Here is a 15,987-nt window from a genome sequence, read left to right on the forward strand (position 1 = left end):
CGTTCAGGTCTAGGGCCCAGCCAGCGCCCGATGGTCCCCACTGTGCGTTATGTCTTCGGCCGCAGTGGGCACTACACCGCCCGGCTGCAGCCCTTGTCAAGGCCGCAATCGTCCGCTACTAGATCTCCGGGTACAGGGGCCGCACAGCCGCAGCTTTTTCACCGATGGATTCTGCAGAGGTTCCGCTCCCGGTTACTGAGCTTGGGGCATGGATTAATATTGCGGATAGTCAGGGAGAAGAAGGGTATGATGGAGCAAGCCTAGCAAGCAGCCGCCATGCTACGCTGCGTAGCCATGCCCCGCTCTCCTTCACTTTTAAACTGGAAAACGTGTTTCTATGCACCTTCCCCATCCCACTGAGACCTGCCTTTAGCAATATGCAGTTATTTCACTCCAACCTGTTAGTGCAATGAGGTTTTCTTTCCATTCAATGAAAATTCAGAATTTGTTCACACTAATAGCTTTCTCAAACTAGCTAAAAGAAAAAAAGGAGGACTCTGGATATAAGAAAACACGATCAAATTTGTAGTTACACCTTCCAACTCTAAAGTAAAAATATTTAGGTGAGGACTATAGGCTTCCTAAACCTCGAGACCAGGGCATCAAGGCACCAGACTCAGCAGCAAGCTAATAATGTTCTATACAAATCACTATAACATAACAAATCACCCATTTTAAAATATTTCGTGCCCCAGCACTGCTGTGAATTATGCCCTTAGTTTACCAAACCGCTCACTCAAGAAAATAGCGATTCCCAGAATATGGCCAGTGAGGGAAGGGTTGGCAGGTCTAGTTAAGGGTCCAGCACATGCGAGGCAAAGGTTGCCTTTTCAATAACAAGTCTAGGCCTACCTCTCAATGAGAAGACAGACTTCTCTTACCATTTGCTCACAGTCAACACCAAATAAGATTTCAATCTGTTCAACTTGATGTGCTGTTACCATAGTCGGAGCTTAAGGATTTAAGGCACCCAGTGATTGTGAGCGAAAGAGGCCAGCAATCGAAGACCCAGCTACTTCGTAAACACTATAGAGTGACACAATATGAAACACACCCTAGCTGGCTTACATAGCGGTGAGAAGAAAATCAGTAAGATGTGTTGTCAAGAAATATTGGCGGGGATTACCTGAAATAGCCCCCTAAAACAGAGACGGGAGCAAAAACACACTTTCAGAGGTGGTCTCTATAAAGTCCTAGAGCAGGATATGAATTAGTTACCCAGTTGATGCTGGCCAATTAAAAACGCCCACACACGAAAGGAGAGCTATAGGGTCAGAACTTGCCCTTTCTGAAGTTCATCACAAACTAATCATTGTAGACTGCGGGCAAGTCACAACTTGTTCATATTGTCCCACTCCGCCTTGTGCCTTCCTTTCCACAGCCTTCGATGAACAGCAGTATGAAGAAAGCTTGCCTGCTCTACTTTTGTTGCCTTTGTAGTTGAGATTGAGGACACAGCAACAATACAGGGGTTACCTGGGATTGCAAACACCATGAAACCAGTGCAGAAGTTGCTTCTTTCTTAAAATGCGCTAGAGATGCTCACCCCCTAGGATTATAAACACCACCCAACCAGAGCAGGGGTCACTTCTGTTTTTTTGGAATGCGCTAGAGATGCTCATCCCTAGGATTATAAACACCACCCAACCAGTGCAGGGGTCACTTCTTTCTTAGAATGTGCTAGAGATGCTCATCCCTAGGATTATAAACACCACCCAACCAGTGCAGGGGTCCCTTCTTAGAATGCGCTAGAGATGCTCACCCCTGGGGTTATAAACACCACCCAACCAGCGCAGGGGTCACTTCTTCCTTAGAATGCGCTAGAGATGCTCACCCCTAGATTTATAAACACCACCCAACCAGCGCAGGAGTCACTTCTTTCTTAGAATGCGCTAGAGATGCTCTCCCCCTAGAATTATAAACACCACCCAATCAGCGCAGGGGTCACTTCTTTTTTGGAATGCACTAGAGATGCTCACCCCTAGGGTTATAAATACCAACCAACCAGCGCAGGGGTCACTTCTTTCTTAGAATGCGCTAGAGATGCTCACCCCCTAGGGTTATAAACACCACCCAACCAGCGCAGGGGTCACTTCTTTCTTAGAATACGCTAGAGATGCTCATCCCTAAGGTGATCAACACCACCCAACCAGCGCAGGGGTCACTTCTTCCTTAAAATGCGCTAGAGATGCTCACCCCTAGATTTATAAACACCACCCAACCAGCGCAGGGGTCACTTCTTTCTTAGAATGCGCTAGAGAGGCACACACGCACGCACACAAAAATCAACCGAGCTTCCCCGAAAAGCGCACTAACATACAAAATGCACTCTGTAAACAAAGATTACTGTTAACTTGTTACACTTATTATGATCAAATCTGGCAGCAAAAGATAAAATCGTAACTATGGAAGTATAAAAACTACTTCATATATGGCTTACAAACAATCATTCTGGGGGAACAGCAACTCCATCAGGTGTTGACAAATCAGCAGGATCTTTGGTAAACGGAGTCTGCACCACGTAAATTCAATCTTTTTTCGAGTTATTTTCCACTAGGCCGTAAGCCATTTTATCAGTGACTTTGCAGACCTGGTGTTAGCAACCTTTACATCACTACCTGTCCAACCCTTCCCTTTGCCTTCTCCGATGTTTACTACAGTACATGTAAATATTTACACCACCTTAGCGACACTATCTGGGCACAGCATCGCTGAATTAATTAAACAGTCCAGGCAATGCTGACACAGCATTTGTTCACCTACTTTCCACAGCCGTCACACGAGCAGACTGATCTTTCACAACTCAAACCTGTATTATTTGTCAACGCTCTGTCATTATGTGGGCAGGGACTTGTGGAACAAACAGCCGGCAGCACTCGGCTCGAGATCGCCCCAGACGCCCACGGAGAATCACTTCTACTCAGACTAGAACCCCCCCCCCCCCTCCCCACCCTACACACTCCTTCCCTACCAATACATATACATATACATTCGTCCCTAGCCCTTCTTTCCACACCATCACTCTTCCACATCAGAGCAGGTTATATTATTGGCAATCAAACTTTTGGGAGTCTTCTAAACGCCCACTCCCCTCCTGAAATACCTTCCGATTTGAGAATACCAATGTCTCCGTTTTTATTGTAGCTTTTGTTTCCTCATTTGGAGTTAACACCTTCAGGCAAAGTCCTCACCTCTTTGATCCTTTAAGAGTGAACTATTCCAAGGAGACCATTTTATTTTTGAAACGTGGCCCAAGCTGATAAAAACACTGCGGTGCCAGACTAAGAACTAATGTTTCTCTAATTGTTGATCACTGAGGCCTCTTTATGATGGCAATGGCCATCCTTACTCCACCCACTCAACTCAGGGTGTAGTTCTTACTTGTTGAATGCACGAAGGTCTGAAGCTCTTCTTAGTCAAGAGGACGCTCACTGCAGAACGCTGCTGCCTTAAATGAAAATGAAGGTCAGTCCAATCAGATTCCTTACGTTTGACTCTTGAATGACGGGTGTTTGTATGATCAAAGTGGGTGTTATTTGCCTGCCATTTAAAACTTCAAAACGGTCAATGCACAGCGCTGTGAGCTCGATCTATAGGCAAATCGGTAGTCAGTAGCGATGACAAACACTTGTTCTGACTTGGCTCTTCGGATTGATCAATACATCATCATTTAATAAGCTCAACAGGGAATCATGGAAAGAATAATACACACTGTTAGCACAGCAACATGCAACAAATATGATGCAGCTTTACGTAGGAGTCCTTTTTATTACATTTTTATTGGGTGTCCTGGGACCTGCTGGGGTGCCTCTTGTGTGGCGCGCGGGAGCCGGGTCATCTAAAGTGCTCCCGCCTGGTGGGAGCAGTTCCTCTTCCGCTCCTGCCCCTGGCTGGAAGTGATGCACTTTCCCTACCTGTGAGGAGGGTGGCAGGAGATGTGAGGCTGGTGTCCCTAGACACTGACATGTGGGGGCAGTTAATGGCTCCTTTGGTCAAGGCGGGATGGGGATCCTTAATATGCATGCGCCTTGCCCCAGAAGATGGTGTCCTAAGCCCAAAATTGCCACACACACCCGCCCTCCAACCCCACCCCACCCTTTTTTGGTGGCCTTATTCACCCTGGAGGATTTTAGAAATAGTTGGCTGAGTGCCACGTGCTTCGTAGTCTGCCTTGTCCCCCTGAAGGACCGAGCTTTAGCCACTGATATCCTGGGCCCCATAGGGCCGAAAGGGACGATTCGGGCTTGTTTAGCTCCTGGTGGGCAAGAGGAACTGGTTGGAAGTTTTAGAAACCTGGCATCCTGTCTAAACCCTTATACCCAGCATTCTGAGGACAATCCAATATCGCAACTTCAAGTTGTCTATGGAAAAAGCTGCCCTGAAAGCCTCCGCTCCACCCCTACCTGACAGCTGCCTAATCTCTTCCCACCAGAACTTCTAAGGTGAGCCACTCCTGTGTTGGCTCCAGAGGTCTGCCCCTCCTCCTCCTTTGCTGCCCCAGTCAAGTGCAGTGTGACAAGCTAATTAACAGGTGCATAATTCCTCCCACCCCTTCCTTTTTCAGGAAGTGAGTCAAGCGCTGTTAATGGCTCGATTGTGTGCAGAGACCATTGAACCATCTACTAGGGAGCAGAGTAGCCAACTTTGCCCAGTAAGGGGCAAAGGCCAGGACCTTGATTAGGAGCTGAGTTGAGGAAATATGAAAAGTCTCTCATACGGAATGCAGATATGATATTAAGTACTGTAACTCTACACTCCGATACATGTTTGCCCCTAGATTGATACCGTGCTAGAGATTGTAGGCCGCCTAACAAGTCAGTACTAATCTTTCAAGTGTCCCTTTTGCAACAAGCTACCTGTGTGCAGAAAACCAGATGTTAGAGACAGCAGTCTCACATGCTCAGCTTGCAGATGTGCGCACACATGTGATCATGTATTCACATGTAACCAATCCAGTGCCTCTTATCCTAGCTGCACAGCAGCAGCCTTATCTTAAAAGTCAGACACTGGCAGTTAATACTCGCAGGCCAATTGCCATGAAGTTACTGGGAGAACGACGCGGGTGGTGTGACTTACTCACAATAAAAGTCCCAAAAATGGGAAGTCCAATACAAAAACTCCTGCGCTACAAAATGGGAAGAAACCAATTGCTACTTGTGAAAAACAACATTCTCCTCAAACTATTTGAAAAATAACTTTTTATATCTGCAATTTACACAGCGCATGGAATAGAGGGTATTCATGACAAATCTGTACGTATAGAGAAAGTACAAAGACTCATCATAATCCTAGGGGTCCGGAATAAAAAATAAAAACAAATAGACTAAGGGGAGGATTCTCTTGTTCACCATCTCCAGGCACACTTCCTTTCTCCGAACAAGAATGGAACTATTAGTTTCTGGAGTTAACGTTCAGGTCAAGAAACTTTTCCTATAATCTCCTTGCTGAGGCGAAAGGAATATGAGTGATAGAACAGTATTTTGGGGAAATCTTGGAAAATTGAAACAGGATTGCTTCATGTTGAGCAATTATATGGTGCTGAAAAACACCAACACCTGGGGTAGCATATGACAAGCAAAGGAGACAGCATAATGGGCAGATTTTATTGTAGTCCTTAGAGAAGGAAGAAAAGAAACCCACTGACGAAAACAAGCAGGATCTTTCTGATCGAAAGAACGATTCAGTTTCAGTGGTTCCTGGTCGGGAAATCAGTTTACTTAAATAACAAAACACCTTCGAAATTCAGCTGCCATCTTGGAAAGGGAGAGGAGCAGATATTAATCTACGGAATTAGCACAAGGTTTTGATTTGTTGAGAAGATATGGTTTTATATTTTTTTTAAAATATTTGATTGGTAAATAATGCAACACATGAAAGGTCACCCGGAGATCTATAAATCAGGACTCAAAGCATAACTTGCATGACCAGATACTTGCCAATATTTTGGCTTGAAATATCGGAAACCTTTAAAAATAGGTTACAATTAAAATTCTGATCAGCCAAACTAACCATAAAAAAAAATTAGAGAAGTGGTTCACAGACTGTGGTCCAGGGACCTCTGGGGATCCACAACTACTTAAAAAACAAATCACATTAACAGATTAATAAAGCGTATATGAAAAAAAAGCTAAATGTACAAGTGACATTTTTAAAAAACTTACTGTAAATTTGAAGTCATTTGAAAATTGGAGGCAAAAAATTAAATTAAAATCCTCACTTGAGTCTTAGGAGCAGTGCTGATGCATCAAACAGAATACAGTATGGATGATGACTGGTCTCAATTGAATTTAGAAAAGCTCCAACTTTTCTATTAAAATTAAGTTTTGATTTTTTTGTGTTTGCAAATTAAATAAAATGGTCATCATTTGTGTATTTGTTTGATGAATGCTTTTTGTGTATTGTTTTATGGTTCAAATCTACAATGCTTATGCCGGGTCCCCCCACTTCCATTAATGACTCAGTGGGGGGGTACCTGGATTCCAATAATGATTAGGTGGGGATCCACAGAAGTCAAAATGTTGAGAACCACTCAACCGGAGTACAGTTTCAGAAGCCAAAGTAGAAAACAGAAAACTGATTACCCAAACGCAGAGTCCAACTAGCGTTCAACGATTCCGGAGTTCAATCGTTTAATCTCTATTTGATCTAATTTTCAGAGACCTGCCGAACCCGGGGAAGATTTCATTACAGCTTTGTTTGAAGATAATTTTCTGTTGTGAAACACTTTTCATTGCTGCTTCCGTCAGGTTCCCACTGATAAGAGCAAAGGAGGGCGTGTTACAGTAGCAGTAGTTTCACAATAAACAAGACCACATCCAAGCATGCCCTCTAACCCACCGCAAAGGCAGCAGCAGACCTCTCATGGCTTGTCACAGTCAAACATAAAAAGGCTCATTTGTGCTGTAGGTATTTCCTCAGCCATCCATTTTGACTCCCCTGCAGTCAGCTCAGTGTATGTACAGGCAACAACAGAACAAAGGAATGTATCCATCTCTTAGCACAAAACAGTGACAGATACCACAGACATGTTGTAGTTCCTTTCACTGGCACGTACTCTCCTTTAAGTTTAGCAAAAATCTTTCCCCCCCACTCTCTTGAAAATCAGCTGTTCATTCCCTCCTGGGGCTCACGGTTCAATCCCCGGCACCGGTGGCAGATCAGCCCAGCACCATGTGACTTTGGGCAATAGCTCGCTTAATCTTCCTGACGGCCCCCCGCGCCGGATGCCTCAGGGTAGCTGTGCGCTTTACAAATGCTGATTTTAAGGATTCGTCTGTTGTGTGCATCTGGCTTGTTTAGACCTTAAATTGGCAGACCGAAGTTCTATATCAGCAGTTGATATTTGGGCTAGTGTAGGAAGCTAGCTCGGTATATACTATACCAAAGTGATATATAGTGTGCAGTGTCCAGTTGAACCCCAAAGGTAGGCAGAGGTAAAAGTAGATAGCACCTTTCTCTCTATTTGTGGTAGTGATTGTGAGCACTAAGGCTTTATTGCAGGGTAGTGTTAAGCATTTGTTGTACACACTCAATCAGAAAATGACTGCACACACTCAAAGACTGAACTAAGATCAATTTGCTTTGTATAAAAATATTATTTAGATATATTTATTTCTTAGAACCAAGCTAGCCTGGTACAGGTAAGTGATTTATACTTGGCAGTAACAATACCGTTTGAATTGCAGAATATACATATCCTCTTCAGAACTCCTCCAGTTAAAGAAGCAGTTAGAGGCCACTTGGGGAAAGAAATGGAAGACCTTTAATGTGATAGCTCGGCATTATGCATTTCGACTGATAAGCCTTCATCGGATGCCGCTGTAAACTGGTAATGCTGCTCCACCCCGCCTATAAATGTCCTGCTTCCCTCCCATTGGTGGGAGTGACTACGCCCCAGATCTCGTGTTCGCATACTCACTGCAGTTTCAGTGAAAACTGTAGTTCCCAGAAGACAACCTAACCAGGTGAGTAATATATATATATATCCTACCGGCGGTCGCCAGTAGGTATATATAGTTAGGACCTAGTTACCACAGGAAATTCCGAACATTCTATTGGGAAACTTTGGCGCAGATTGAGGGATTTGCCTGTAATTTTCCTTAAATTTGCCTTGCTCCTTCCCTGAAAGTCAGGGGGATTCGTCAAGCGGGGGCCGAGAAAAAAGGGGGGTCCCAAAACGTGTTTTCCCCATGTTCATTTCCATAGGGACATTCTGACAAGGCTACAGCTCGAACGGCTGAACGGGATTATACTAGATTTGGCAAAATGGTAGGGACTGGTATGCAGCAGTGCCTTTTGTATGTTTGATGTAAATCCCTCCAGTAGTTCTTGAGAAAATTGAATTTGACATTTTTCAAATGGCATTTTCTATGGGACTTTTAGACACGGCTACAGCCTGAACGGCTGAACAGAATTATCCCAAACTTGGCAAAATGGTAGGGACAGGTATGCAGTAGTGCCTTTTCTATATTTGGTGAAAATCCCTCTAGTATTTGTTGAGAAAATTGATCAAATTATATATCTATATGCGCTCACCGTACGCGCACCGTCCCCAGGGGGACAGAAGCCCACTAGGCACCAGCGATTACGCCGGCTTTTTCTTCACGTACTGGTGTGGGGTCTGCCACAGTCTTTTTGCCCCCCCTTGGGGGCATATCGGTGCATCCCACCCCCCCAATTCCGCCCCAGGGTGGCAGAAAGCCCACTAGGCACAGACTGACTTGTTTTGAGCAATGTGCCCACCTGTGGATTTTGGGCCCAAAACCCGCGACAGGCAAGGGCCTAAAACCTATTGAGGAGACATCAAAGTTACCTATCACAAAACAACCTAGTTTTGCAAGGGGGCTCACCTGGGTTTTTGGCCCGGGGCTCGGCGGCCCTCTTGGGAAAGTACCAAACCCACACATTTCTGAAAGCTAGACACCCAGGGGAGTGCAGAGAGGTAGGACAAATTTAGCTGGAAATTTTCTTTTAAAAAAATCACTGTTTTCTCAAATTACTGGGTACCTTTAGAATCCCCATGATGTTGGAAGAAAGGGACGCAAATTTGACGTGGTTACCTTTTGTGGTCAAAAAGTTACAGGGGCCTAAGCGGGAACTACCCCAAATAGAGTGTATATAAGAGATCTACATTTTTACGTGACAGGCAGTGAGAGGATCCGCAATATTTTTCAGATGTAAAATAGCCCCTCAGGCATCTCAAAGCAAGAATTATGTAGGGGTAGAATAATACAGCACATAGCCAATAGCATGGAGTGGGAGAGTAATACTTCCTTGGGGGTGGGGGGGGGGGGCTAGCCCAGGCTGCATGGTCATCTAAGAGACTCACAGGTCAGAATGACACTGATCGGAGCAACTGGCTTTTAGTCTCTGGCAAGGATTCCCATGAAGTCTCCCAGATCCTTGGCCAATGCCGTAGGCAAACAGAATGCCGAACTAAAGCACTGTTTCACATCATGCGGACACCACACCTCAGGACTGAGAAAAACCATTGGTGGGCAATGCAGATGGTTTGGCCCTTCTCTAGAAAGGATTTACGTAATTTGCTCACGTTGATGCATTAGATAAACAAGTAGCCCATATTGTTTTTTCAGGAACAGTAAATTCTTTTGTAACCACATGAGATTTTAATGGTGGAGACTGGTGTGATCAAGTTACCTTTGGAAACAGAGGTTCCTTTCACATGTGTACCTAGTGGGAAGACTGCAGTCCAAATACAGACTAGTGAGCACAGATTGGACGCAGAAACCGACTCAGACGGCAAATCACAAACCGTGAGATATGCGGTCTGCAGCACTGCCCTGCGTAACAGGGCCGGACTGGCTGTAGCGGGCACCGGGCGTTTCCCCAGTGGGCCAGAATGGTAGGGGACGGTTTTGGACCGTTTTTGGTACAGGGGGCTGGTTTTGCAGCAGTGCTGCAATATCGCCCCCTGTACCTAAAGCAGTAGTAGTGTTTACCTCCTCCCCCCTCCCCGACTCAATTGGCACGGCTGGTTCGTGTTCCCAGTGCGGCCCTGATATGCAAGTACACCTTTGAACCTCGTACCTCTCCATATTCTTAACAAGAGAAACTTCTGTAAAGCCGAAGAAACATGGAGTTAATTCTTGGGAGCCAACTACAAACAGCAGCATTCATTGTTGTGGGATACCAACAAACAGGGATACCAACAAACAGCATGCTTAACATGAACTTCCAAATACCCTGGAAACTGAAAACAACCAAACACACTGTAGTTTTATGCCTTTTATCAAATCACCTTGCAACAAATGCCATGCCAAATAAGTACCTTTCGATTTATATTATTGAAAAAAAATCCCTTCAAATACAACCAGCAGATCCCCCCCCCCCTCCCCTCCCGGTAGCCCAGTTTATCTGGCTATTCCACACCCGAGCCGAAGCTACAAACACATCTAGTTTGGAGCTCTGACAGAAACACCCAGGTACCCTTGCAGCAGTCCGCATATTCTAAAAGGGATTTATAACACTGACACTGCAAACACCGAGACAATAATTAAAAATAAGTTTGATGGGTTTACTAGTACAGAGGTTTGCACACCCTTTGCACCTCAATCCACATTAGGTGTGCGTTCTGCCCACCATACCTGCACTCTGGTCTCTTACCTCCACCCTTGGTCTTACTACTCCCATCACTTCCTGACAGGTGGAACTGGCAGCAGTTACAAGGAGCGCAGACACATTACAGAAAGACCGGAGGAACACAGGCACACAAGCAGACCCAGATGTTCTTGATGTAGAAATACAACATATAGATTTATTTTAAAAATGAAAGCGGAGTTGTTTCACAGAGGCGTCCCGTTTTTCAGCGTATACTTTGGGAAACGTGTGCTACACGAGTGAATTAGTAACCCACAGAATGGTTTAGGGCAGGGATAAATAATCATAGAACATGAAACCCATGTATCAATAAACAACATAATACACAATTACAGAAGATATGCTATGCCTGAAGTGGCTGGCATTTGAAAATAGACAGTTCCAGTACACGTAAATCAATGAGTCTCTCCGCAAGATTGGCACCCCCAATCAAACTTCTTGCAAGTCAGTACGCAGACGTCACACTTTTGCCACTAGTTCAGTTCAGTTCTTTATTTATTTCGAAGGTTAAAAACCATCATAAAAATACATAGTAATACATGATCACATTTTTATTTTTGCCACTACATAAAATAAGCTGATTCATCCTGTCCACCCACCTTCCAGTTCCCAAACCCAGAGTTACGCCTTCCCTCGATGGTGCCAGCAAGTGGCACTCTGCTCAAACACGTACACTGACACCGTGCCAGGCAAGCAACAGTTTCCACAGTAATGTGGACACAACATGCTCCTATCAGAGTGAGCCAACAAGCCAAAGGCCGTGCCAGCGAGGTGTAGCTCTGCCCAAGACCAACACTCCCTTCTCCAACTGATGCTTCAGTCTTCGAAATTTAACAATACAACGGAGGAGAATGGATTAATATAATCCTTTAAAACAGGTGGTGTCGCTTACTTTATAAATGTGTTCTAAATAGCTCATGGTTTCTCAGTTTTCAATAGGAAATCAATGGATTAATTAAAATACTTCTATTATTTAGGCCTCGGGCTGAGTAGTGTTCTGTGTGAACAGTGAAGGTCTCCACCCAAGCTGATGTCTATATACATAATACTCGTACCAAATTCATTTCACATTTTTTTTGCATTGGGCCTAAATGGACTACATTCGTACGTATAGGCTGATAACTTTAGAGCTCCCATAAACAATATTTTTCTATATTATTTGGTCTAAGATGCAGGAGCCTTCACCATATTCGAGAGCTCCCCAAAAGGCTGTGAAACTTACACATACAGAAACAATACCTCAGAAAGGGATTGCTTTGAAAGTGCTACTTGGCACTGGATACAGAAGCTTCTCCTTTTGACACATGGGTTCAAGTGCTAGTCTTTACAGAATGGCATTTGCCAAATTCAAACAGGCACATTTAAACCATTTTGTATTGCTCACTTTAGTGTTCCTCCTTATAATACACTCCTTGTAGGCTGGAAAAGAAATAAAAGGTATATCCAGCATGATCGGCCTTCTAAGAGTAGGAAAAAGGGTCCGTTAGATGAGAAAATCTGTCCTCTTATAGGACTTCAGACAAAGGACTTCGCACATTACTACATAAGTACATAGTTTGCACACTATGCTTCAAGGGTCAACAAGCGACAAGAAACATTTTATTTTAAAATATATTCAAGGATTTTCCCAGAAGATCAATACATTGGAGTAGAGGTCCTCAAAACGGATCCAGGCGACGTGTTTTGAGCACGGTCTGAGCGCCTGGGATTGATAGGTTGTCCTGGGTTAGCGACAGCTTAGTACAAAGACTAGGAAACATTCAACCTTTCCATGGGAAGCTCACACTTATTAGAGCAAAGGCAACAACGACAACTAGGCGGTGCATTGGGACGTCATTTAATTTGAATAGATGTCGGCACAAACCTGATTTGGCACAGTAGGAGCACAAGAAAAAGTAAACAATGCTCTCACTGGCAGGTGGGTAAAAAATTAACACTGCAATGACGTGCCACACATAAGAGCTATCATCTCACCCGAATAATGCCCCTTCAGGTGGCTTTTGGAGAAAATGTGACTGGCTGCCCCGGCCTGTGACGAATGTTTCTAACTCCAGGCGGGCCGGCCGCGCGTCCTTTACGGATGCCAATTTTAAAGAATGATTGTGCATAGCAATTTGAAAAATTTGTCTTTAACAAGCATTATTCCCCAAGCAGACATAAGCAGAACTAATTTCACCTTCATGGTTTGTATGAGTGAGTCAATTTGGGTGGGATCTCATCCAGGGAACATGTTTATTCTAAAGTAAAAAGTTGGTACAAAGCCCTCGCAGTTCATGCCGATGGACGCCGGGTCTTGTTATACTGAGCAATATAGTGTGACTGCACAACTTTCCCTGTATGGAAGGGCCAGATGCTTGTATCCCCTGACACGAAATCTGGCGGGATTTGTGAACAGTTTTGGCGGCAAGTATAGGATTTAATAAACAAACAATTGTACTAAAAGGGCAGTGTAAGAAAGTGGATACAGCCCAAAATATGATATGATGCCAGTGCTAGGGCTTTCTTCTTTATTCAGAGATTAAAGCAGTCACAGAGGTGTGGCAGCAGGATGTCATGTGCCGTCTCTACTGCTGGCAATCATCACAATCACCTGTAGTCCTCCCAACCAGAAAACCCATACATGCTAACACATAATTAAGATCTCCGAGCATATACCTAACGCTAAGCAAGTAACGCATAGGGAATACATACATGGATAGCTGGAACAGCATGTCCCTCCTTTAGTTAGTTAACAAGACAAACATGCACAGGGGACAATTATATGCTGCAAACAAACTTAAGTTAATACAAAGAAAATCAGCAAACCTTCAAGTACTTTGACAACGCCTTAAAGTATTTCAAACATGTCTCCACCTGGCGTATCGAGTGTACAGACAACCTAGTCCAGAACACCACCTCGCACCACCTATCAGAATTGGTAATATCAGCGGGAAACTGACAGAGGAGGTGTAGTTTTTAGAATAGGTAGAATTTTATATTAATTTCTGGTTCACAATCGCTGACTGGAGGCAGTATCTCAGGGGGGGTTTATCTGTCTTCAGAAGGAGAGCTTAGACGACGCTTCAGACAGACTAGGAACTAGGGGTAAATTAGTAGAGTCCCATAGCTGCCCAACATAGTATAGGCTCCTGGTTAGGGCATTGCCCCAGCGACCTGGGTCCAACGAGCGCCCCAAGGGGGCGCCGTGGGAGACAGTTGGATTAAGTTCGGCAGGGGAGACGAAGGGTTGCTGGTTATGGGGGCCCATACCAGCCTTTTTCGCTTAAGGGGAACACTCACTGCAGTCTAGGCGAGGAGCTAAGTGGTGGGGGCTCTGGGTGCAGCGGAGGCCACACCCAGGGCTGTGGAGGAGTTACAGGGTGATCCCAATACAGGAAAGGCGCAGGAACAGGACCTGAAGCCCCCAGTGAAAACGCACCGTGCATTAGTCATACATGCTCCAAGTGGTTCTTCTTGGGAACTTGGAGTACGACGGCGCCCAGTTAGTCCTTAGGGCGGTTGTAAATCTGAGCAACCGGGGGCTTGCCATTTAACGCTCCGCCCGGCTGGGGAAGGTGTGAGTTCACTCTCCCTTGTTCAGAGGGCGGAGTGGGGTGGACGATAGGTTCACCGGTGGGAGGAGTGATCCTCCCAGGTACAACACCGGGCTATGGCCGCTGGTGGTTCTTTGGCTAAACTTCAGGTGCCCTGCAACAAGAGATTGAGGGGCGGACGGGATCGCCTGTAAGATAACCCACCTTTTATTTGTATATCAAATAAACCTGCAGCTCCTTTTCCAAATAACACGGTCGGTATTTTATTGTGTGAATGTGTGGGGTGCTGTGGGAGCGGCGTACTGATAGAGGTACCATGAGCCAGCCACCTCAGTTCTTATGTGAACGTGGCGAACCAGTTTTACCGTGGAAAAAAATGGAAACCTCTTTTTGACTCCTCCCTTATAGCCATCGGTGGAGAGAGATGCTCTGTTGCCAGGGTACATGCCGTGTTACTCCACAATCTTGGTATTGAAGGGAGGAACATTTATGATAGCCTTGATCCTATACCAGTGGGGAGAGAAGCTGGTGAACCAAATGATGTTTACGAAATGTAAGTGTTACAATTACAAACACATTTTGAGCCTGGTCTTAACGTCATGGAGTGGCATACATTTTTCATGTGCACTCAAGCTAAGGGTGAAAGAGTAGGCAACTATGTGGCTGCATTAAAATCTCTGCCTCAGACATTTGAACAGTTGTCTGATTCTCTCATTCGATATCAACTGGTACGTTGCACGAATGATCCTAAGGTCCAAGAGAAACTGCGGTCTAAAAACCCCAATCTCAAAGAGGCAATCACCATCGTGGAAAGCATAGAACATACTTCCCATTGGGTTAAGGAAATGGGCAATAGCAGTGTTAGCACAGATATCACCACCAACTCCATATGAGGTGACTTAGACTATCCTAATTCAGAGGTCGCCATTTCCACAGTGTCCAAACCTATCATAAAATTGGAAAAGGGACACAATAAAACGGACAAACGGAAAGTGGTTTCAAATTGGAAAAGATGGCAAAACAAAATGTCCATAATGTGGAAGCATCAATCATGGACCTAACTATCCAAATTGTTTTGCCAGGAGTTCTTTTTGGAAAAACTGTGGAAAAAAGGGGCACTATGCCCGTATGTGCAAGAATTCGAAGGTTAACAATACCGGTGATGAAGATCTGTCACAGTTAAGTATTCACTGCATCCCTGATACACTTGTAGAAACAGTTCATGATGTCAAAAGTGTTGATAATGACAGTCTTTCCATGCCAAAATGTGATATAACTGTTGGGGATGTGATTGTACCTGCGCTTGCAGATTCTGGTTCACCTTACACCCTATTTAGTGACAAATTTTGGGATGCCACTCCTGCTTTCAAGAATATAGAACTTTTACCTCCTGACAAACTGGTGGATTATGGCGGGCAAAGCATCAATCTTGTCGGATTCTCAGTTGAGACCATCTTGTTCAAAGACCGAGAGACTGTTGGCAAGGTCAATGTTGCCAAAGGTGGTAACAATCTTTTAGGCTGGCGACATCAACAACATCTGGGAATCATTCTTAATCCGAATGCTCCCAACCAAGTGATGTTATTAACACCTCACAGTGTTCATCAAGACATTACTCAAAAATATCCGGAGGTCTTTGATGGAAATCTTGAACTTTTAAAAGTATTTAAACATCAGATTATCCTAAAACGTCAATGCAACCCCTGTTGTACATAAAGTCAGGAAGGTTCCCAAACTCATGATTAAGCCATTACAAGAGGAGTTAGATAGATTACTTCATTTGGGTGTCATGGAGGAGACTGAATCCTCCGAGTGGTTGGACCCCATTGTTTTGGCC

General features: G+C 44.6%; 1 protein-coding gene across 4 annotated transcripts in view; it reads right to left on the minus strand.

The window, feature by feature from the left end:
• Positions 1-15,987, minus strand: part of TAGLN2 (transgelin 2) — a 165,797-nt gene that overhangs the window by 66,129 nt on the left and 83,681 nt on the right. Inside the window, exon 1 of one of the 4 annotated variants that reach the window (XM_086945074.1) lies at positions 11,217-11,294. The exons of 2 other annotated variants lie outside the window; for them this stretch is intronic. The gene's annotated coding sequence lies outside the window, so the exon portion shown is untranslated. Of the gene's footprint in view, positions 1-6,581; positions 6,754-11,216; positions 11,295-15,987 lie in introns of those variants that run through there. One more of the 4 variants, XM_086945075.1, reaches the window with a different exon arrangement.

The sequence above is a fragment of the Lissotriton vulgaris genome, chromosome 12 (assembly GCF_964263255.1).
Source record: "Lissotriton vulgaris chromosome 12, aLisVul1.2, whole genome shotgun sequence".
NCBI lineage: Eukaryota > Metazoa > Chordata > Amphibia > Caudata > Salamandridae > Lissotriton > Lissotriton vulgaris.